General features: G+C 32.3%; 1 pseudogene; it reads right to left on the bottom strand.

Moving 5' to 3' along the window:
• Nucleotides 1–12,275: 12,275 nt before the first annotated feature.
• On the bottom strand, nucleotides 12,276–12,946 carry LOC143680342 (E3 ubiquitin-protein ligase Mdm2 pseudogene; annotated as a pseudogene).
• Between the last annotated feature and the right edge of the window lie 11,751 nt (nucleotides 12,947–24,697).

Raw genomic sequence — 24,697 nt, forward strand, 5'->3', positions numbered from 1 at the left:
TGCTTTCTATTTTCCTGCAATTTGTGCAAAGAAGGTTAAGCAAAATTTGTACCATTGTAAGAGCTACTATAATCTGTCAAACATCATCTCAAATAAGTGATGGAGGTCAGCTAATGGAGAAAGATTGAAGGCAAAAGAAGTACTGTTTTCCTAAACTAATCAAACCATAGTCTATATTAACTTTGTTTCTATCACCAAATTATTTCTGAAGGCTTCCAGGCTCAAGTGCTAAGTAAAATTTTAAATGAAGAACATATTCTAAGGGCAAATACATTCTTCCTCTGGTATTGATTATTTTATTCAAGTTCATTATTTATATACCTTTAAGTAATCAACAATCCAATTAGCATCCCTTTAGATTCAAGTTAACAGACTCCCACAAATAAAACATAAATGCTGTGCAAAAATCTTATACATAATCTGATTATTCTATTCATTTTATTACACAGTCATCATGAACTTTGATGATTTGTAATTGGTCATTATGCAATTTACTTCCTTTTCTTTTCTCTGCAGTCTTAGAAGAAATCTATACCTCTGGTTCTTAATTTAACAAATGATCCCCGTTCATTCTGACAAATTCTGTATATCTTGTTTTCTGGGTGAAAAGAATGTGTGCATGCTGTCTTATGCATTTCTACTTGAAATAGATTTTTTTGGAATTTACATACAGAAATTTCATTTTTTAGGGAATTTACAAAGTGCTCATTAAGATAATGTGTCAACAGTGCACTTCAGTGTCAAAGTCAATATTGTATAATTTTCCTCTGGTCCTATAAGTATCAGTAATCTTTTTGTTACATCTATATTCAAAAACAATGCTTGCTTCATCTTTGCTCTATGTGCTCATAATGGCAACTATTAAGTAAACATACTCAATATCAGACATGAACAATTAATGCAGGCTTTAGCTTGTCATCTTTACAGCACCCTTTAGGATAGAGGCTATGAAAATCCCATTACTGAGTGGTGCAACAGAGGCTCAGTAGCAGAATTCTTTTTTTTTTGATCATTCCATTCTACATATATAATCAGTAATTCACAATATCATCACATAGTAGCATATTCATCATGGTCATTTCTTGGAACATTTGCATCAATTCTTGCCTGCCATGTTAGAGACATGGGTTCAATTCCTGGAGCCTGCCCATGCACCCCCCCAAAAATCCCACTATTCAGATGAAGAAACTGGTGCATAATGGAGTTGCAAGACAAGTGGGATTGAAAGCAGTCCTTATGCAGCCTGATATCTTTCCCTGGGACCAATAAATACATCATGTGCTCAGGACCAGAAGTGTCTGGCAAGACAAAACACAATTCCATGGGCAGGCCACGGTGGCTCAGCAGGCATGAATGCTTGCTTGCCATGTCAGAGGACCCGGGTTTGATTCCAAGTGCCTGCCCATGTAAAAAAAAAAAACACAATTCCATAGGAAAATAAGGGGATTGCTAGTATGTTCATTCTCCTATTGTCCTGAATATATGTAAATAGCCACTGCAGACAGTCTGATTAAAGTGAGCATGTTTTATGGCATCCAGCTCACATGGTAGTGGTGTATCTGTCCCTAGAGGGGAGGGAATGGGGTTTCTTCACAATGGCACACACACACAAGAGAAGGGTGCTCCATATAGAACATCTCCTTGTATGGATTGAAACCTGTAGCTATGGGGACTGTTGGGTCACTAGCAAAGCTTATTTTCCCTTGCCTCTTCTCTGTATGAGTAAAATGCTGTTCTACAAAGTGCTGTGTCAGCCATGTTTCTGTTGGTGACTCCCACATCTGCAAATGTTTGGTTCTCCCATCTAGGTTTCCAACTGCACAGTGCAATGCCAACTCTAGAATCCCAATAGATGTATCTCTTTCTGAGCAACAACAGGAAAGTGATTTCATGTGATAAAGATGACATTTAGTGGTAGAAAGAGGATGTAGTTATTGTGAAAATGTAATGATTAATGACTATACTAACCATCTTGATTTTTTTGAGCTTCTGCTTTATCCAGGAAGCCATGAGACTAGCTGAGTCAATGTACCCATGATCCTTTTCAGTGGCAATGGAGACCTCTGCACCTGTAAGCAAACAAGTCAAAGCTGGTGACTGCATGTTTGCTGATGTTCACCAAATGGCCTCCCTAGGCTTACTTATTAACCAACCATTGGCCCAAGACATTCTTCCCCAAATAAGTCACACCTACCCTACATGCTCCTTCTTCCATGAGTGGTCAAATAAGCCATCTCTAAAGTGCAACTCTCTGAATAGGCCTCCATTCTGAGACAGCTCCACATACATGTTGTTTTGGCACTATAAAACCTTATTCTTCTCTTTACAGCAAATCCCCTCATTATTACTTTCGTTGACACTATGAAAGCATTTTGGGATTCTACTTCCTGTGCTAAGTAAGGGACATATCAGTGATTAACATTTATATCCATTATTTGAACATTAATATTTCTATAGGTGTCTTATCACACAATTAAAATTTCAATAGTAAAAGTATAAAGCAAGCACAAGGTCATCACTGAAGGTACTGAAAATTAATGTAGGTTCTAAATTTGTTTTGTCTCTGAAGAACTAACTGTCCCAGGATTCTAGGACAGGTATTGCAGTCTATAATCCAATTAAACATTTTCTCAACAGTTTGCTCTTTTCCTTTTAGGTGCCTTCCCCAATTTTGATTTAGTGTTTTTGTGGACTTATATTAGTCTTTGAATTATCTTCAAAGGTGTCTTTATGCTCTTGGTTCATTCTCACAGATTTTTGGCTCACCATCCCATTATTTCTAGCTATACATTTTGCTTAAAAAAATTCATCCACTTTATGAATTGGATTATTTTCTCTCTTAATACAAAACAATTTTCCCAAAGTTCTTCAAAAACACATTTACAAATACTCTATTTCTGAACTTTCTTTTTTATGCCATTGATCTATTTAAATACACTTCAACCAATGCCACAATGTTCTGATCACTGTAACTTTATAACAGGTCTTGATATTGGTTAATTATTCCTCCAACTTTCATTTTGTTTTTCAGATACATGTTAGCTATTCTAGTTCCTTTGCCTTTTCATATAGATTTTAGAATCATCTTGTCAATATCAACAAAACAACTTGCTGGGATTTTGATGATTGTGGTTGCATTGAATTATAGCTAAACTGGGGAGAATTTGCACCTTACCAATATTGAGTCATCTAATTAACAAACACAGTGCATTTTGGGGACACAGGTTCTTATCAAAACAGAAGCTTTCAGCTAATGACTGCCTTATCATTTCACAGCAAAAAGGGTCCACCAGAGGTGGGGAAGAGATCCCTCTGCTATTAATCTTTCAGGGTGACCAAAATTGCTTAGGTCAGGATCTGTATATGGTAGCACCACATACCCTGCTTCCCATTGGGTAAGAAAGACAAGTTTGTATTGTTGGAAGGGGTTATTTATCCACTTCAAGGTGTAGGGCCCTGGCTATAAGAGTTTTATACACTAACAAGTACCTGGATTTACTTGGTCCTGGTTTCCTGGTTTAACAACCAGTCAAATCTTTTCATGAGACCTTTTGCATGTTGATATAATGACATGGTTTTCCTTATTCAGTCTATACATGTGGTGACTTAGAAGCATTTTTTTTTCCAAATACAAAAGCAGTCTGCATTCCTGGGATGCATTTCATTTTGTTGTGATGCATTATATTTTATATACAATTCTGGAATCATTCTGTTGCCATTTACTAAGGAATTTTTAGCTTATGCTCATGAGAGATATCCATCTTCAGTTTTCTTATAACATGTATAAAATAATATTTTGGATTAAAACATAAAGTATAAGATAAGTATATATAAGTCTATACTAATATAAATAACTGGAATAAAAATTTTATCTTTATATAATAATTTTAATAAATACATTTGTTTTTTTAAATAAAAAAGAATTGGAGAGTAAAAACAAATCATTTTTCTATTACACCTATAAAATGTGGAAGTTAAATCCCATCACACTTGAGGGTAAACTATATTTACTGACCCACTTCCAAAGATTATATTTGGAAAAGGAAAATCTAGTAACTTTGTAGTGGGGTAACATGACATCACTTAATCAAGTGATAATGGTTTATATTCACAGTGATTTCCAGGGGACATCTTGTACCTTTGGATTTGATGTGACAGAAGGGCTATTCATTTCTGTGGTATTATTTCTCAAAAAACAATAACTTAGATAAGGAGGCATTCTGCAGCACAACTAGCCAGTTTTCCTGAAAACCATTAATGTCAGTAGAAAGAGGAAAAATTGAGATGCTGCCACAGAGCAGACATGAGTAATAGGGAGCAAAATAAATAAGTATAATGTGGTATCCTGGATTGAGTCCTGGAACTGAAAGAGGCCATAAATGAAAAATTTGCTGAACTTCAAATAAAATCTATTTTAGTTAATAGTAATGTAGTAAAATTGGTTTCAAGTACTGAACAATGTATTATTGGAAAATTAGGAGAGAGGTACACAACTCTCTGTTCAAAGCTTGAAACTTTCCTGTAAATTAAAAATTATTCAGAAATAAAAATTCATTTAAAAATACTAACAGGGCGGGCCGCGGTGGCTCAGCGGGCAAAGTGCTTGCCTGCTATGCCGGAGGACCTCGGTTCGATTCCCAGCCCCAGCCCATGTAACAAAAACGGAGAAACAGAATACAATAAAACAAGAAAATGTTTAAAAATGTTTCCCTTTCTTCCCTCCTTCCTTCCTTCTCTCTGTCTTTCCTTTAAAAAAAAAAAAAAAAAAAAAAATACTAACAATTCCTCCAAATGAAGATAGCCAATTTTAATGTACACTATATCACATACATAAATATGCATGCATACATAAGTCACATTGAATATACATTGAATATGCATATTTCAAAGTTGTTTTTCAGTTACCATTAAATTTTTCAATAATATAACAAAATAAAGAGGCAAATAATAATCTTCATAACACCATAATCAGAGAGAAAAAGTGAGCATTTCAAGTACTTTTCTCCTTTCATTGTTTATATTTTCACATACTTGAGATAATACTTGTTTGTAAATTTATATCTTGCATTTTAAATTTAATATTGCCTACCAACATTTTCTTATGTCATAAAATTCTTGATCAATACCATTTTGTCCAAGGAAATTTATGTTTTTTTAAAGAGATTTAACACAAATATGTAAAGAAATGTATTTTTCCAAGTACTATATTAGAATCAGCAATAATTATTATTGTCTAAGAAATAAAGCTATGTTTTTAAGTTGAGGAAATCAATTAAAAAAGGAAGATAGAGAACAATCAGAAACAGTTTAGTTTTATTAAGAAAGGTTTCATTATTTCGGGAAATATGAGTAACCCATGGTAAATTAGGGGCCACTAATTTAGCACAGTCCTTTTTACTAATAAAAAAGGAAGGGTTTACATAATTTATTAATGGAGAACAGCAGGATCAAATACTTTGAAGCAAGGTGAGCATGATTTCTATAAAAGCTTTTGTGGGCATTCAAGATAGAGACTGAACTCACCAGCTCATTTTTGAATTATTTGTGAGTAGTAGGATGTGACCCGAGACTGAAAATAGCTTCAATCTTAAATTAAGCCTTCTGCTGCATATTTGGAATGCTTATGTTTTGTAACTGAATAAAAACTATAGTATTTTGGGAGGTGTATTAATTTGCTAAAGCTGCTGGAAATGCAAGGTACTGTAAATGGAATGGCTTTTATAAAGGAGATTTATTAAGCTACAAGTTTGCAGTTGTGAGGGCATAAAAATGTCCAAACTAAGGCATCCAAAGATACCTTGACTCCAGAGAAAGACCAAATGGTGTCTGGGATTTCTTTGTCAGCTGAGAAGTCATATGGCAACTTCTGCTGGGTTCCTCTTCTGGTTTCTGGTTTCTAACAGTTGCAGATCCTTGTGGAGCTCTCTGGCCTCTGCCTGTGCATCTCCAAACATCTGTGCCTCTCAGCTCTGAACTGTTTCTCTCTCTGTGAGATTTTTAAAGACTCCAGCAAACTAATCAATATCCACCTTGAATGGGCATAGCCACATCTCTAGCTAATCAAAAAACGACACCCATAATTGGGTATGACACATCTGCAAGGAGACAATCTAATCTATGGTTCCACATTAAACAATAGCTTTACCTCCACAAATGTGGGTAAGGATTGTAACATCAGGTTTTTCAGGGATACCTAAAAGTTTCAAACCAGCATAAGATGTAAAACAAGTAAAAAATGTGTCTAATATTGAAAAACTTCTTCAAGAAGATAGAAGGGGTCAAAGCACCATGAGTGCAATTCTGTACCTTTCAATTGCCACAGAAACAGCTCAATCATTTTTACTGTAAAATTCCTTATGTGGGAAATATTTTCATGTATCTTAAGCACTGTGCAGCTGAAATTCATAGGCATTCTTAATTTATGATTTCAATTCAATGTGATAGCTATATAATTATATTAAAATTTTTAGTTACAAATGAAAATTCTAGAATTCCCAAAGGTTAATTTGGTCAAATTAAAATCAGTAAATGTGGGGTACAGCTGGGATTTATAGTTTTGTACCTTTAAAAACACATTATTCTTTTCTTCTAGTATTAGTCTCAGTGCCCTTTGTTGATGAAGACAAAAGCATTGAGCTCCTATTAATTCTGACTGCCTTGATCTTGAGTTTACTTTGACTCATCTCTTGCCTTGTAGGATTATTTTTTATCATGAAAGATACAAGGGTTATATATGCCATGAAACCATTTAAATGCTGGAGTTTATTATTTTCTTTAATAAACAATGAAATACAAATGGCTTGGCAAGAGAATTTGTCATTTTTACATATTTTCCCTCAAACCTTTAAATTTTCTCATATTGTTTTTTTGATAATTTTTCAGAAGAGAAGATAAATCTGTAAAATATTATTGCTTTTCAATGACTTGCCAAAATAGTAATTTGTCCAGTTCTTCTGTGCTGAATGAACTCTGTTTAATGTTATTTCCTTCATTATATTTTCTTCTCTTTATCTTTCTTCATACAGTGCCTCCAGAATGTTTATAACCCTTGCATCACATTCAGTATTTTCAAATTTTTTTCTCTATTTTAATTATCTTCCTTTACATTAATCTTATTATCTAGTTTTTTCTTCCTTATGATATTTATACTGTTTCCTACGAGTTCACTCTTTCCAATTTTCTTCTGATTTTTCTCTAAAACATTTTCTCAGAAGACTTCTTTTCATGATCATTGAAAGATTGTCAGCTGGACCCATTGAGTCCCAGTGTTTTTTGATTGCTGGCTGTATGTCTGTTGACTGTTTGGTGGATTGAATTTTTTTACTTCAAAATAGTTGTTTTTTGCTTGTTTTTCCCCTCTTGTTAACATGAAATGTATTTGGATTTTGATCCAATATTTTCCACTTAATTATCAGTTTTAGGCAAGAAAGTTTAGATCAATAGTTGCACTTTATAATTCACTTCATTAAGCCTTATGAAAAGTTTTTGTTTGTTTTTAATCTGACCAATAGAATAGTTAGAATAGCAGTGAATATATTAACAATATGTTGAATTGTTGATTTTCACTATTTTACATTATTTTTTGAAGGGAAGTCAGGAGAATTGACACCATGGAACCACTTTTAAACCAGATTCACTTATCCTGACTCTGCTGCATAATTGATTTCTTCATATCACTAGCAGAATTCCTGGTGAAGAGCTTATCTTAAAAATTCATTATTTTACTTATATGTTGTGATTTTCCTTTGCCATACAAAATGTGTCACTATGTGGTCTGTCAAAATGTATGATAAAATATCATTAAAGCTGTATTTTTTGCATCATAATTCACCACTTAAAATAACATTGTCTAATTGCCATAGAGCAAATGAATTCTTTTACATGCAAGGAACCATAATGACACAATATAAATCGTAAAGTTAACCACATTTCCAACTCATTTCTATTGGATAGAATTATATTTGATCGATGTAATTAGCATATAAGTTACTTAACTGGGTGATTTCTTTAAAATGGGTAATATAATGACATAGGAAACAAATCAAACAACAAATTTCACTATGGTGGCTAGCCCTGAATTGGCAATTACAAAAAAAAAAACAGTAATAGGTATCAGTACAGGGAACTTATAGCAATCAGAAGGTATCATAAAATAGGGATAGATTTTATTATGATCATAATGTATCAAGTTAATGATTAGAGGATACTAGGTAAGTAAGGGTCAGAGTCAATACCCAAGCAGGTAAGACTAAGAGATTGCATGATAATCACAGGATGGAGAGGTTTGCACTTGACAATATAGCAATCAAAGGCCATGACAGTAAGAATAAAGACTGCAATACCTCCAAAAACAGAGAAGTAAAATTTATAACATGCACTTATAACATGGAGGTAGTTTTTCTTTCCACCAGAAGAACACCAATCCATTTGGGCTTCACACGGTGGTAATAACTGATGACCCTAAAGGATAATTGTCTGAAGAAAGTTGGTGAAAAAGAGCTGCATTGAATGGAGAAAAAAATCAGACAGTTTCCCAACAACAAAGCAATGCAGCAGAATAAGAAGTACACAAAGCAATATATCTGTACGTCCTGGTCATAGGAAAGTCCCAAAAGAATGAACTTTGAGTTTTTTTCTCTGTTTATATATATATATATAATTTTGTTGTATGTGATAAACAAAGGAATTGAGTATTTGAAAATAAAAAAAATGAATTTGCATAGATATTTACCATATGATAACCAAAATAGATTGATAGGCTTGGGAATGATAAAATCCTTTTTTATATGCATGTAAATAAGTTGCTTTATTATGTCTTGTATTTTATATACATATTTTAAAATAATTGTTTAGTGGTAATAGTGATAATTTTATTCAATTCTACTGGCAGTGATTCAAAATATTCTTAAATATTAGTTTGTTTATAAAGAAATTGTTATATTACTGTCAATTGTAGTACAGAAACAAAGTTTAATTTATCTAATACAAAGTAAAACAAAAATTTTTCTTGCATATGATTAAAGGAATATGTCTTATCCTTAGAGCCAACATTCTTTTCCAACATGACCTGTTTCACTTCTATAAGTTATCTATGCATAACTTATGTGTTTAAAACCTTCCAGTCTGTATAGTTTAATCTGTGAAGTGGGTCCTCTTATTTGCCAGGCAGTCCAAACATTATCAATTGATCATGCCAAAGTAGTGTAGATATAGTTAAGTTAAAAAGCAAAATTTGGTTGAATACTATGCATAAAGATTCAGAATTTCAACTAATATCAAAGTTGTGAAAAATAATCAGCAAACTCATTCACCTCTATTTACATTTTGCATGTTAAGGATAATTTTTTAAAAAATTAAATTAAGACTAAATCACATTTGTGATGGCAACCACTAAATCTGTTCAATTGCTCAAGTATTTTTAAATTGTCTATATTTTATTGGCTTCTGTTAGAAATTTCATGTGTTGGCATGGTCTGGCTCTGGGAATTGAACCTGGATCTCCAGCATGACAGGTGAGAATTCTGCCACTAAGCCACTGTTCCATCACCCTAAATTTTCTCTTCTTCCATTTTTTTTGATGCATGGTCTGGGAATCAAATCCAGGTATCCCACATGAAAGGTGAGTATATTACCACTGAACTACCCATGCACCCAAATTTCATGTGTTTTTAAGCACAATTTAAGCAAGAAAAGTCAGTAAGAGGAGATGACACAAAAAGTGATTCTAAGACAAATTTTGTGGTCAGTTTCATCCATTTAATTCAACACATAACTACTGAATGCAAACTAAGAGTCACAAGTCTCTCTTTTGCATTTTCTCTGCATTCTTGGAATGTATTTTCAGAGGGGAAGAGAGAATGCAGAATAAAGAAAATCAATTCTAGGAGATATTTCACAGACTGATAAGGAATTAGGGACTCAATGGACTACAAAAACATATCTTCTGCCTTGGTCTGGATCTAATGTGGCTGTCATTTGGATCCACTAATTATCTATTTAAAAATATGGGAGATGTTTTTGCATGTTTATTTAGAAATCATCAACCCCAATGATTTGGTAGAAACTCTACATTACATAACAGATACTGTGCCTCCGTTACTAGCAATAGATTGTTTTGGATTTCAACATCTAAAACAGCATCTGTCTGCAAAATGATTTTAGATGTCAAATAGGTTAATACATATGGAACTTAAAAGCAGTCCATACTGTTAAAAACTAATTCTATTTTAACTAATTCTTTTCCACAAGCAGAAAATGTCTGTTCCTACTATGACTTTAGTATAGCTACAAGGCTTCCTAGCCTCCATTTTAAGTCTCAATTAATAAAGTGTTTATTTATTTGCAAACCAATAAATAATATATGTATGCTAGCCAAAAAATTAAACACCTAAGACTACATTAGTAATCCATAAATGTTTAGAATGTGATTCCTATGTAAATAGAGTTCAATGTTTTGTAAACAGCTTAATCACTGCATACATATACTCTGAATGTGCAATCAGTTTATATATTATCTCATTTATACCAGTAACTCTCATTAGGATGTGTTCTGCTTGGTTCCAGATGAAGCATCATAAATTCCAAACTAACATTTCTTTATTGTATTTGAGAATAGTTCTGGCTCAAGTACTGTTACCTTCAGCAGTTTATTTTCATCTTACATATGTGTACATGGGTAAGACATGTATGGATATGTTTTTTAATTTGTTGAAATCTAAAACAATCTGTTGCTAGTAACAGATGCACAAAATTGCTGAGTAAAATTATCTCTCCATTCTATTCAATATTCATATTTCAGTTGATTATATTGTCCTAATTGGAGAAAAACACCAAGACCTTAAATTAAAATTAAATTCTACTTTTCTAAAGGTTTTTTAATTCACACTATTTTGCTGAAGATTCTATGCAAATATAAATTACAATGTCAGTCTACATAGTTTGAGAGCTATTTTAGGATATTATGACCCTTTAATTCTTGAAGAAAACTTATGCATCATTTCAAGATAATTCAGAGAAATATTGACCTGTCCATCTATTTTTTTTAAATAAACAGGGGCTGCAAGTGTAGTTCAGCAATAGAATTCTCACTGGCCATGTGGAGACCCAGGCTTGAATTCCAGCCCATGCATTTCCCCAAAAAGCAAATAAACAAACAAAAATTCAACAAATGGTGCTGCAATTAGGGGATACACACATGGATAAAGAATGCCAAAAAATTCCCCAATACATAAGCAGATGTTTTATTTATCTAAGTCTGATTTTATCTTTCTGAGTTCACTGATTCTTAAAACTGGCTTTAAGCAAAGGCCTGGAACCTTAAAAACTAAGGACTGTGTAACCCAGCCTAAGGAAGGTACTTTAAATTGTCCCAAATTATTTTCCATTAAGCAAAACAATGAATTTCCACTAAATCCTGAAATTCTACATCAGGTTGGACTGCCCAAGACATGTAAAAGCTCCACTGCTATGCAGCTTAAAAGATCTCTTGTGAGTAAACTGTGGTTATTTTCATGGACTTCTCAATTGGCACATCATTGCCACTTATCTTTTACAATACCAAAACATGCTGGAGAATAAAATGTGACTTTCTACTTATGTAGTATCATATATAACTAATTATAGCTACCAAATGCTTTTTTATCTATAAGAGTATTTTAAGAAGTTTTATAGTATATAAAATTTTATAGTATATATTATATATGGTATGTACTATATATATTTTATAGTATATAGTATATAAAATATGAGTATATAGATTTCAAATATTAAGTCTTTCATGCAAATTTACCTCCTTAATGGAAGATACTACATAAGTTACATTTAAATGTACCACATATATTTCTAAAATCAGGTTTGTTTAAAATATGAGGGGGAGGAGTAAGGATGGTTTATATATTCAACTCAAATTGCATTAAAGCCAAATACATAAGCCAAATGGAAGTGAAATTTTCCTAAAAGGAACTGAAAGTTCTCTAACCTCTCACACTCCCATAGTAGTTAAATTAGACCAAAGAGGAGAAATATGCCTGGACAAAGATACTTTTTCATTTGGTATGTGTAAATAATGAAAATAAATTTCATGCTGCCAAAATAACAGTCTAAATTTTATGGTTATATGGTCAAAATATATAATTTTACTTTTATAGTCAACTCACATAGGGGAAATAAGTTAGCACAATCATTTGAACTATGGTTATCTGCATATGGGGCAGAGATTTTTCAGTTTTTAGTGTTTCTTGTTTTATTTTTAGTTTTTTTGCCCAAGGTAAAACACTTCAAAAGATGCCCTGTTTTGAATGTACAATGTAAGCATTTTCCTTTGACTTTAGGCAAATAACACAAGTTTCAATGGTATTAAGAGGAATACTAGATTCCAACATGTTCTTCATTATCTTTGTTTCTTTGTGCTCAAGCTCTCTGATATCTTAGCAACTAAAATGATACAATGGCTGACAATAGTCTTAACCTTCTTGGGATTGGGAAGCTTGTGTGATTTTATCATCATTTACTTAAATACATGATCTGGAGTCATTCTCTTTTTTAGAATCTAGAACAATCAAAGTCTCTTCTGCTTGTGTTGAGTGTTCTAGTTTGGTTCTTTTAGGATTTTTTTTAAATCATTTCCTTTATCTTCAGCAAGCTAATTCTTATGAAGTGTTCACCATCTGTTGTAATGTGGCAGAAGGGGAGAATTCATTTTATTGCATGAAATACACTCCAATAGTCTTCTAGAGAAATTTTAGGATCTTCCTCAAAAGGATCTGCATCACTCTCCTGATATAGACATACAGCAACATCTTCTTCTGAGAGTTCTTGTCCTTTTCATGAAGGCTATAATCTTCTGAATCCAGAGATTCGAGTTCAAATTCTACACTGATGTGATCTGAAACTGAAGTCTGAGCCAACAAATCTCACTGTGTTCATTCATTCCAGCATCAAGATCCATATTTGATCAGTCTGTGAATTCACTGCTTCTGCTTCTTTCATAACATCTCCCTTATTATATTTTGAGCAAGGCTTTCATCAAGAGAAAGGAAAATGGTGTCAATTTATTGCACACAAGACATTGAAAGATGTGGAGCTCATCTCCACAATCAATACCAATTGATTTAAAGTTTATTGTTATAAATGTAGGCTGCCTGAAACCTAGAGGACCTGATCTATTCAGAACATCAGCTAGTTCCTTCTCCCTAACCCATATTACTGACAGCCACTTCCAACATGAAAAAGATAAGAAGGCCATAACCCAAATGCCCCTAAAGTGTGGGATAGAAAGATCAAAGGTGATAGAGTTCTGCAGAGAAGTTAGGGTTTAACAAATGAATATGATTGCTTAATAATTGTATTGATATTTCTTTTAGTCTCCAGTATCTTAGAGCAGCTAGAAGTCAAAACCTGAAATTGTGGAATTGTGACCTACACCAAACCCTGAAATCTGTTCTACAACTAATTGTTGTGCTGTGCTTTGTAATTTATTACTTTTTTGCATATACATTATTTTTCACAAAAAAAGAAAAAAGTTGGTTGTGATGATAAAAAAAATATTTATTCTTTCCAGCATCCTATATTCTGGAGTGGCTAGAAGGAAAAATCTGAACGGATGTTATGGAAGCCTATGACAACTCTGGGACTGTTCTGTAACTACTTGTTGAACAGTGCTTTGAAAACTACTACTTTTTTGTTTTTCTGCTTTGTATATATGCTATATTATACAATAAAAAGCATTTGGTAAATTCAAGCCATGTGTTTTAATTAAATAGACTCAGATCTATAGAATTTCCACTCAGAATCACTAAATAATATTGTTGCTATTAGAATTCTGATGGCTTGATTCTCACTGTTTGGTGCTGTATATGGAGCATAACAGTAGAGCTTATTCTCTTTATAAAGATATCTTTATACCTTTTTTCATTTTAAAATTCTACTTATGATTGATGTAGAAGTTCACATATAAAAAATATGTTAATGTTCTCTGAAAAATCAATCACCAAGTAAAAGTATAGGCACTATTCAAAACTTATTCATGCCAATTTTATTAAACACTTATTTCCTATATATCAAAAACTTTTAACAAGGAAGTGAGTTCATGAAACTACTTTTTTTATTTCCTTAACATTTGTGAAACTTGAGCTTGGTCATGCTTCTTTAAACCTCCTCATCCATACAATTCAGATATCATTATATAACAGATATGCAAAGAATACTGCAAGATGTAATATGAAATAATAGTCTGTCATTATTATTTCATAACCACACATTAAATTCCTTTTGCTTTCTTCCTTATCTAAGGGAACTTAGTAGTTTCTCTAGGTGCCATATACACATATGTAACAATGTCCAAAGAAGACACAATGAGAAAACAATTTATTACAACACAGATTTAATGAGAATGATCGGAATAAAGGTCAATTTTAAGAATCCCTTCATAAAAATAAATAGTGACCTTGATAGTTTGGTTATCTTAGGATATTTATAAATTCTAATCACTAGTCTGCATTTTTCCTTGCTGTATAAAAATTATAATAAAATTATTATTTCTTTAGTAGTAGTGCATACAAATTCTGTTGGCCCTTTGTGTTGTGTTATCCAAAAAATAGAATAATTGCCAGTATGCTTAATGCAGATTTTTTCCTAGTGGTAACAAAATGTCACATACTATAAATTTATTTTAGTTGGCTCAGATGGGTCTAGTTCTATTTTGGGATGGCAGATTCCTAAAAAGTTAGGAAATTGTTTATGATTGTGGATTTTATAGTTTAAACTTGGCTTCTCCATTATAGGAATACAGAGAAAAATATTTAAGCACCAGAATGGGACCCGACGTTCACTGCAACTTGAAGATTTTATCAACGTTAGTGTAAATGTTCTCAAATGGAATTTGTTTTGTGAATAATAAGCAATTAAGGTGTGTTAAAACAACTTTATAATAATCAAATTATTTTATGCTGCAAGAGAAATAATATTCCTAACGGGAATAAATGTAAATAGCATAAAACCACCCTAACACATGGTTACTGGGACTCTCTCCAAACCAAGATGGCATGGATAGTTCACTGACCACCATGTCTGAGTGGCCTTCAGAATTGATTTAGGCTGCCTTGGAAAGAATTCCTCCTGAGATACTCCGCCAGTTGGTCTCCATTTTCTAAATATAAAATAAATGCAAAAATTACATGCCAGTAACAAACACAAGTAGGTTAATTCTCAGAAAAGTTTTGGATTTAGAAATTTCTACAGGATTGCAAGCACAGAATGGACTTTAAGTAGTCACTAAACCCAACGGGGTCGCAAAGAGTAGTGGATTTTTATTCCATGGAAAAACAAGCTAGGACTTTTGAATGCAGATTTAACATCACACTAGTTCAAAGTTAAGATAAATGAAAAAGATTTTGTATTTTCTACAAAACCTAAAACTGGTATTTAAATCTTAGGAGTCATCTATTTTGTGCCTATGCCTGAAAGAAGTTTGCTTTGGTAGAGCAGAATATAAATTTATGATACCACAAAAATTAATATCTTTGAATGTTCTTAGAAATATATTCCCTGAGGCATTTCTAAACATAACCTTGTCAAATGTCCTTAAGCTACTGTTCACAGTAATGCACTTCATTCCTCTAGATGTTTACTTTACAATTTTGAGTTAGTCTGACTTAGGCATTGCTTCTCTGGACACCCCAAAAAGCAATCTTCAGGGAGAGCTCAGGAAACCCTGTGATTCTGTACCTATCTAGCTTAATGAAGAATAGGGGAAAGGTAATGTGGCCTAGAGTATTATTAGGAGAGCTATTTGGAAAAACTGAGATGATGAAGGGCAAGGAATCAAAGACAAAGATTTATCGCTCAAAAAGGACCATTTTTAAGTATTTCACAGATGTGCAACAGTAGATAGACTGATAAAATTAGTGACCTGCAAAATAAACTGAAAACTGATTAGTTATTTCCAGGGACTAGCATTGCTGTAATAGATGGTTAGGAAATGGAAAAGAAAAGTAAAAGAATAAGCATTCCCCTCCTTTGCATATTAATTTAGAAAACAATATATTATTGAATGAAAAAGAGGAACTCTCAGAGGAAATCAACACTCAAAGGAAAGCAAAGCTTTTATTCTTTTTATCATTATGTTCTTTCTATGCATCACTGCACTGCTACAATTATATAGCCTCAGCTCAAAATGCACACACAGAAGTTTACCAACATCTCACTAGCATGCATAAATCTGTATATTTAAAAGTTCTCTCCACACAGGTAAGCCTTCAGGAAATCAATTTATTATAATAACTGATCTGGCTCAAAATAATAATAATTTATTATTAAGTGCTCTAAGTTCATTACATCAGTTAATCATGACCATAATGTATATTTTGAAATGTCTTATTACTTCTATTATGCTAATGAGAACAATGAAGCTTCTACAGGTTAGAAACTATCTAAATAGCTAATAAGCACAGTATCAGGACCGTGTTTGTTCTGTAACTGAGAACAGAAAGAAATTTCCAATTTTAGTACTTTTTCTAGATGTTGAATGTTAAAATTGAGTAAATGAAGGATTCTAACACTTAAGAATGAAGGGTATCACAACCCAATGTTTGGCTGGCCTTGCATTTTATAATGGCTGATGTTAACCACACTTCACTCATAGGGTCCTGTCTTAATACAGAAAAGGAGGTAGCTGATCATACTTCTAATCAGTCTGCTTACACAAACACACATACAGATATTCTTTATACATACATGCAGGTGCTCACATACAGACCCAATTCTTGATTTATATCTTTTCTTTCCACCATGGTCTTCTGAGAGTTCATTTTAATTCTTCTTCTCCCAAATCCCCTTCCAATATCTTTCTGTTCCATACATTATCTGAATTTATTTCCAGAATGAGATTATTTGGTAATTTTTATAAATGGAGGAAAGTAGCAAGTTTTCACATATCTGGAAAGTTAAAATGCATCCCTGAAGAAATAAAACTGGAGATGGTATTAGATTCTCTTATAAAATCTGGAAGTCCCAGCATGGCCAGAGAAGTAATAACAGAATCAGATTCAAATAACATATTTTAAACAGTTGTACTGAAGTGTCATTCCAATTTTTAAAAAGTGCATAATGAATATATTTTCAAAAGTTCTGATCCATGTATATACATATAAAAATATCATCATAATGAAAAAATGAATATACCATCACTCTTACAAAGTTTCTTGATTTTGTCCTTTGTAATTCTAACTTTCCACCTGTTTTAGTTTCTACACTGCTAAAACACATGCCATACAATGGGTTGGGTTAACAACATGTATTTATTGGATCATGGTTGTAGAGCTATCTCTGGAGATGGATATTATCCAGATAGCTGACAATATTTAGGCTTCCTTGGCTTTTCAGTCACACAACAGTGTACATGGCAACATCTCCTCCTTTCTCTTCCTGTTTCTGTTGACTTCCAGTTTCTTCTCCTGTGGCTTCTCTTTATGAAGAAAATTTCCCTTGCTTATAAGGACTTCAGCCATATTGGATTAAGGCCAACCCTCATTCAGATTGGATACAGCATTGCTAGTAACATCTTCAATAATCCTACTCATAAAAATAAGCTCACATCCACAGGACCAGGGTTTGTTACCTGAAAATACCATTTTTAGAGGGCATGATCTGATCCCCAACACTGCTCCTCTGGCAATGCTCAGGAAAATACTGATCTGCTTTCTGTCAATATAGATTAATTTGAATTTTTTAGAATTTTGAAAAACAAAAACACAGTATGAACTGTTAGATAGGGAACGGATTTGGGTTCTTTCACATAAATTATGTATTCTGATGTTCATTCATACTGTGCATATGTCAATATTTTTTCTTTGCTGAAGAATATTCTGAGGTATGAAAAGGCCATATTTTCTTTTTACCAATTTCCCACTGATGGACATTTTCTTGAGTCAGTATTTTGGCTATCACTGATAAAGTTGCTTTAAGTGCTCATGCACAAACACTTACATGGAAAAAACTGCTGTATATTTACCCAGATCTTAAAAATAACTTTGCATATTTATGTGACGACACCTGAGACTCAGAGTTAGATTGGTTGAATTTCTGGTCATACAAGAAGTGTTAATTTAATATTTTAAATAAATTTCCAAACATTTTTTCAGAAGTCAAGAGTGGTTTTGCATTTTACATGCCCACAAGTAACATATGAGAGTTTGATTACTCCACAGACTAATCAACACTTGATATTATCAGTCTTTAATTTTAGCCATTGTAATGAATATGCAACAGAAGCACTGTGGCATTCATTTGTATTCACCTAACACTGAACAGTGTCTTGTACATTTTCTCATATACTTATTTTCAATGAGTTTATCATAGTTGATAAATTATTTGTTCATATTTTATTGGGTTGTTAATTTTGTTCTTTTGGAGGTTTCCAGAGACATTTATATATTTTGAATAGTTTTAAAATAACTATATGATTTTAAAATGTTTTCTTTCTGAGTGTAACTTGATCATTTGTTATATTAACAATCTCACTCTTATACCAAAAGTTTTCATTTTGATGAAGTTCAATTTATCATTTTGTTTTGTTTATTTATGGATCAGACTTTCATATCATAGCTGATAACTATTTAGTAATCTAATACCATGGAAATTTTCCTCTATGTTTTATTCTAAATAATTTATTTTTATTTTTCATAAATATGTAGGTTACTTTTAATGATTTTTTAAAAATGGTAAGAAATATAAATATTTTCTGTGCATATGAATGTCCAGTGATTTCACAACCATTTGTGTAAATGCTATCATTTCTCCACTGAATTGCTTTCAGTTCTTTACATGCATTTCTGGACTTTCTAGGATGTACCATTAATCTAATTGCTCATCTGAATATACCACACTGGTTTGATTTTTTTGCTTTATAACTTAACTTGAAATCAGGCAGTGTAATTTCACCAAACTAGTTCTTTTATAAATTTGTGTGGGCTGATCTAGGTCCTTTGCATTTCGTGTAAATATTAGAATGTTTTAAATTTTGGGGAGGAAAGGCCTACTCAGATTTTGGAGTGATTGCATTGAGTCTAGGGATTAATTTGGAGGAAGTATTAGCATCTTAATAAGGTTGATACTTCTGCTCTTTGAACACAGGATTTCATTCCATATGTTAAGATATGCTTTAATTTCTTTAGGCAAAGCTCTGTAGTTTTTAAGAGTATCTGTGTGGCACATATTTTTTCACATTTCCTTTATGTACTGCATATTTTAATATCTTTATGAATGACATTTAAAATTTCAATTTCTTGCTTTGTTACTAGTACAAAAATTACTCATTTTATACATTTATCTTCTGTCCAGAACTCTGCTATACTTCCTTATATATAAATAAAAAAAACAAACAGCCTGGATGGATAGCAAGAAACAAAACCTTGTCTATTTTACAGGTGACATTATTGTTTATGGAAAGTAATAAAAAATGTAAGCAAAATCTACAATAGTTGCTATCAGAGAAATTCTGGACTAATATAATGAGTTCAGAGGTTTTCCACTCTCACTTTTCTGGAAATAATTTTGTAGAATTGATATTATTTCTTCTTTAATATTTAGTAGAGTTCATGAGTTAAGCTATATGGACAAGGGGTTTCCAATTGGAAAGATTTTGAAACTACAAACTCAAAAATTTTTAAGATATATACAGAGCTTTATATCTGTGTGTGTGTGTGTGTGTGTATAGATATATATATTCATAATACAGCTTTTCCTCTCAAAATGAAACTACACTTTATGGTCTTTAATGACAGTGAAACCAGGAGAGAGCTCCAATTGTTGAACCTCTAGACTAATTGGTCTAGGCAGCCACTCAAGATTGGCAACTGGGAATTTCTCCTTTACATTCCCTCAGCATTCACCAAATTGTTATCACCCAAGTAGACTTGTTGCCAAATGTGCATAGAAGTCAATGTTTTGACATAAGGAATTCAAGAAAATGGAGAGTTTATTGCAAAGGGAGCCCACCAAAGAGACAGGAGAAAGCTCAAATCTGTCTCACTGAGCTATAGAGGATTGGGACATTTTTATGCATCTTGGAGGGGAGTGGCCTAGGGAAATGGGAGAGGATGGATTGAGATGACATAGTTCAGGAAAGAGGGTTAAGTGGAACATGCACTATTACAAATCATTGCCAGTTCATAAATTGCATTTCCAAAATAGCAGCTTAATATGTTGAGTGGACATGAATTTTATTATTATAATTGAATATAGGCAGCAGTAGGTAGGGGTTTCTTCTATCTGAACATGCCAAAATGGTGATGAATGGTCTTTGGTTAATCTGCAGGGGAAGAAGAAAACAGGAACTTATCTCTAAGTGAAGCAAGTCTCTCATTAGTAATCATAAAGAGATGGGTTTTCTAAGAAATGAAAAGGGAAACTTTTTTAAGCAAGTAAGAGAAGATTTCTCTGAAAATGGGCTAGATAGCAGTGGTTTCAAAAGTTGTCTTATCTAACAATTCTTTGCCCGATCCAAGGATGTGGAGATTTTCTTCTGTGTTTCATTTAAAGTATTTTTTATTTTGTATTTTGTGTAATATCCATAGTCCACTGTCAATTAATGTGTACATAATGTGTGAGCTACAGGTCAAGACTTATTTTCTGTGTGTGGGTATCCAATTTTTCCACCACCATTTGTTGAAAACACTATCCATTCTCCATAGAGTTACCTACAGTCTTTGTTAGACTTACTTGCATACATGTGTGGATCTATTTCTGGATTCTCTAAGCTGTTCAACTTATTTTGTAACTATAACTTTATAATGTATTGCAATCAGGAAGTGTAATTTCTCCAAATTTGTTATTTTTAAAATTTTTGTAGGTTAATCTAGATGCATTGCATTTCCACATAAATTTGGAATTAGATGTTAAATTTCTAAAAAAGAAAAACCTAAAAGCTAGCTTGGATTTATTTGGGAGGATAGCATTGAATATATGAATTAATTTTGTGGTTGTGCAAAGGTATTTTAATATTTAATTACCTCATTTATGATTACAGTGTTGTTCCATTTATTATAGTAATCTTTAATTTTCTCTTTTAAAGTCATATAGTTCTCAGTGTAGATAATTTACACATATTTTTCATATTTAATTAACTGCTTATAGATATTAAAATTAATGTATTAGGTATTGTTATGCATTTATAATAGCATTTTAAAATCACTGCCTGATAATTTGTAAAAAGTAAGATCTTAACAAAATTTTTAAAGTAAAATCTCTATAATCAATTTTTATATATTTATTTCACTTTCCCCAAATCTGCTAATCTCATTTATTTTTAAGAAAACATCATCCAGATTAAATGAGAGAACTAAAACTGTCTGCATTTACTGGCAATGAGGTTGCCTAAGAATTAAGTCCTAACTAATGTAAAGAAAATCCATTATATTTTATGAGTATCAGAGAAATGTTGGCCTAATAGAATGAGTTGTTACATTCTCTTTTGTTCCTTTTGCTGGGACTGTTTGTGTAGAATTGGTACTATTTCTACTTTAATGCTTGACAGAATTTACATAAACAGTTATGTAGACTTGGAGATTCTTTGTGGGAATATTGAGACAACATATAATGTCTTTAAAAGTTATGACTAACTGTATCATTATTTATTTTTCATGTACTTTGTAATTTATATCATTAGAGCAATTTTCCAAATCTAAGCTTTTAAATTTATTGGCCTTAATGTGTTAATAATATTCTCTTATTTTCTTCTTAAAATCTGTACAATGCATACTGATATCACTGTCCTTAAGAAATAAAATGTTTGGTAATCAGAGATCTAAGTGTCCTAGGTATCAATATGTATGAAAATAAAAGCAAATTAAATCCAAATAATATAAAGACAAGGGTATAATAAAAATAAGGAAACACCTTAATGACATAAATGATGGCTCTAAATATAAAGTATCAACAAAACCAAAAGTTGGTTTTATGAAAGGATTAATATAATTTAGAAGTCTTTAGCATGATCGATCAAAAAAATAATAAAAATCACAAATTACTAATATGGCAAAATTCTTATGTGATAAAGTTAGTAGTGCAAAATTGTAAAAATATACCTTGACATACACTTTGAGGGCATCTACTAAATCTATCATAAATCATAATCCAAATATTCTACTACATACTTATTTAAAATACTATCAGTTTGCATGATTATCAGCAAAGTATCATCAATAAGAAGGGGTTAGAGGTTCATACCAGGTTTTAGCAGAGAAAATGAGAATCATGAGCATATGGTCACACTTCTACTATGTTTGCTCTTCCTTACAATCAATTTCAAAGAGCAGATGAGTAAATTAATCTCAAAGAGGGACAGATATAACCTTGGATTTAAAGTGAAATTATATATCTACTTCAGTTCAGACACCCAATGTTCTTCTGAACAGCAATCTCTTTGATGGCAAGGGTTTTTCCTCTGACATCTCATCAAGAAATGCTCCCCCACCCATGCCATACTCACATGCAGACAGTTTCAGCATAAACGTCCAAGCACATATCACCTAGACACTTCATTTAAAAAATCCTCACATTCTTTGCACAAGTGGTACATTAAACCAAATCAAACATAACTATTGAATAGCTAACAAGTCAGATCTAACATCTTTTGGAATAGAAATAAATCATCAAAAGAGAAGATGCTGGCACTAAATGCAAACATTGCTGCCAATGTGGATTTTCCTAGATCTCCTACAGGCTGTAAGCAAGAGAAACTCAATCAGAGTGCTCTGTGGAATTAATGCAAACATTCTGTTGCGATATAACAAGTCCCAGGACAGGGATAAAAATCTGGAGAAATGGGAACCAATGCACAGAGTTAGAATGGTTCATGTGCTTTATAAAATGTGGGGGTCAGGATTAATTGGGAAAGTAGTATTATTACCTTGACATAAGAAATAAATAACTAAAAGGATGCAGGAGTCTGATAAGTCTGGTAGATTTTATTTTCCCCTTGGTTTACACTTGGGGATATATGTCAAGTTGTTGTACTTCCAGGCATCACTTATTTCATTATCAATTAATAACAGTAGTGACACAAGAAATATTTTCACCTGTGAAAAAGGTTATGCACTAAAAAAAGAAAGGAGCTGTTATATTTGAATACTTCTAGACATTTTTTAATTAAAGTTACATGTTGTTACACCATGAGTTAGTAAATGTAAGGTTTTATTTTTCTCTTCCCTAATTAATGAAATACAAATAGTCTGGTAATAAAATGTCTCATGCTCCATACCTTTCCCTCAAATCTTTAGACTTTGCTACAGTTTATTGTGATGGTTTATCCAAGACAAGTTAAATCTGGCAATAGATTTTCTCCTTTATTAATAACATAACAAACAATAATTTTTGACTTGCTTTCTACCAAAAGAGCTCTACTTAATTTTATCTCCATTATTTTTTCTCATCATTTATCCTTCTTTATGTAGTACCTCCAAAATAAGCATATATATATATATATGTATACTGAAACACTTTCTGTATTTTAATTACTTTCCTTTTTTTTTTTTTTTTTTAAGAGAGAGGGAGGAAGGGAAGGAAAGACAGAGAGAAGGAAGGAAGGATGGAAGGAAGAAAGGGAAACATCTTTAAACATTTTCTTGTTTTATTATATTTTGTTTGTTTGTTTGTTTTTTACATGGGCTGGGGCCGGGAATCGAACCGGGGTCCTCCGGCATGGCAGGCAAGCACTCTTGCCCGCTGAGCCACCGCGGCCCCCCCCTTTCCTTTTAATATAATCCTCTTTTCTATGCCCTTCTCACTTATAAGAAGTTTTCTGTGTTCTAAGAAATATTTTTTTTAGGAATGAAATTTTTTCTAATTTTCTTGGGGAAAATTAGATTTCTTCAGGAAATCTTTCCCTAAAGTCTAACCTACAGGATATTTCTAAGATAATTTGCTTTATGTATTTTATCACAATACTTTCTTCTCTCAGATTTCTGTGTTTATAGACCACACCTTTTTAAAAATTTTTTGCACAATATTTTTCATGCTAATATGAAATGTCTTTGTCTCTGGAACCTATGGTTAAAAACTTACTTTCCAATTTTAGGTAGATTGGGGTGGATCAACATTTACATTAAATAATTCAGTTCCCTAAACTATATAGGAAAACATTTTCAATTCTGGTAAATATGTGGGACACCATTAATTTTGTAATCAGCTTTATGAATTATTGAGTTTCAAACTATTTCTTTAGCTTTTTTTTAAATGGGAATTCAGGAGAGCTGACTCCCAGCAAATACTTTAAGTCAGATATATCATACTGGACTCCTTGTTGATCAAAAAAAGGATGTATAGGTAAATATCAAGTATAATTTAAAATTTATTACTTAAACTCTAGATTTAACTTCTCCATTAAAGCATAAATGTGGTAACCTATCACCTTGTGAACTTCCTAGCAGTCTGAATTTTTAGATAAAACCGTCAGTAATTTTTTCATTAAAATTCACTCTTCAATGTAGCATTGTCTTAATTGCTTAGACCCAGATCATTTTTCACAAGTATCCTTCAGCACTATCTCTCTACTCCAAAAAATCAACTATATTTATGAATCACTTTTGTATGGTAGAATTAATATTTGATTTGTAATTACAGGAAAACTGTAAGTCCTATTAACCTCATCTATTTCATTCATAATAGCAATAAAATAATTAATCCCTGGCTTTCTGATTCCACA

This window comes from Tamandua tetradactyla, chromosome 4, assembly GCF_023851605.1.
Source record: "Tamandua tetradactyla isolate mTamTet1 chromosome 4, mTamTet1.pri, whole genome shotgun sequence".
In the NCBI taxonomy this organism is placed as follows: Eukaryota; Metazoa; Chordata; class Mammalia; order Pilosa; family Myrmecophagidae; genus Tamandua; species Tamandua tetradactyla.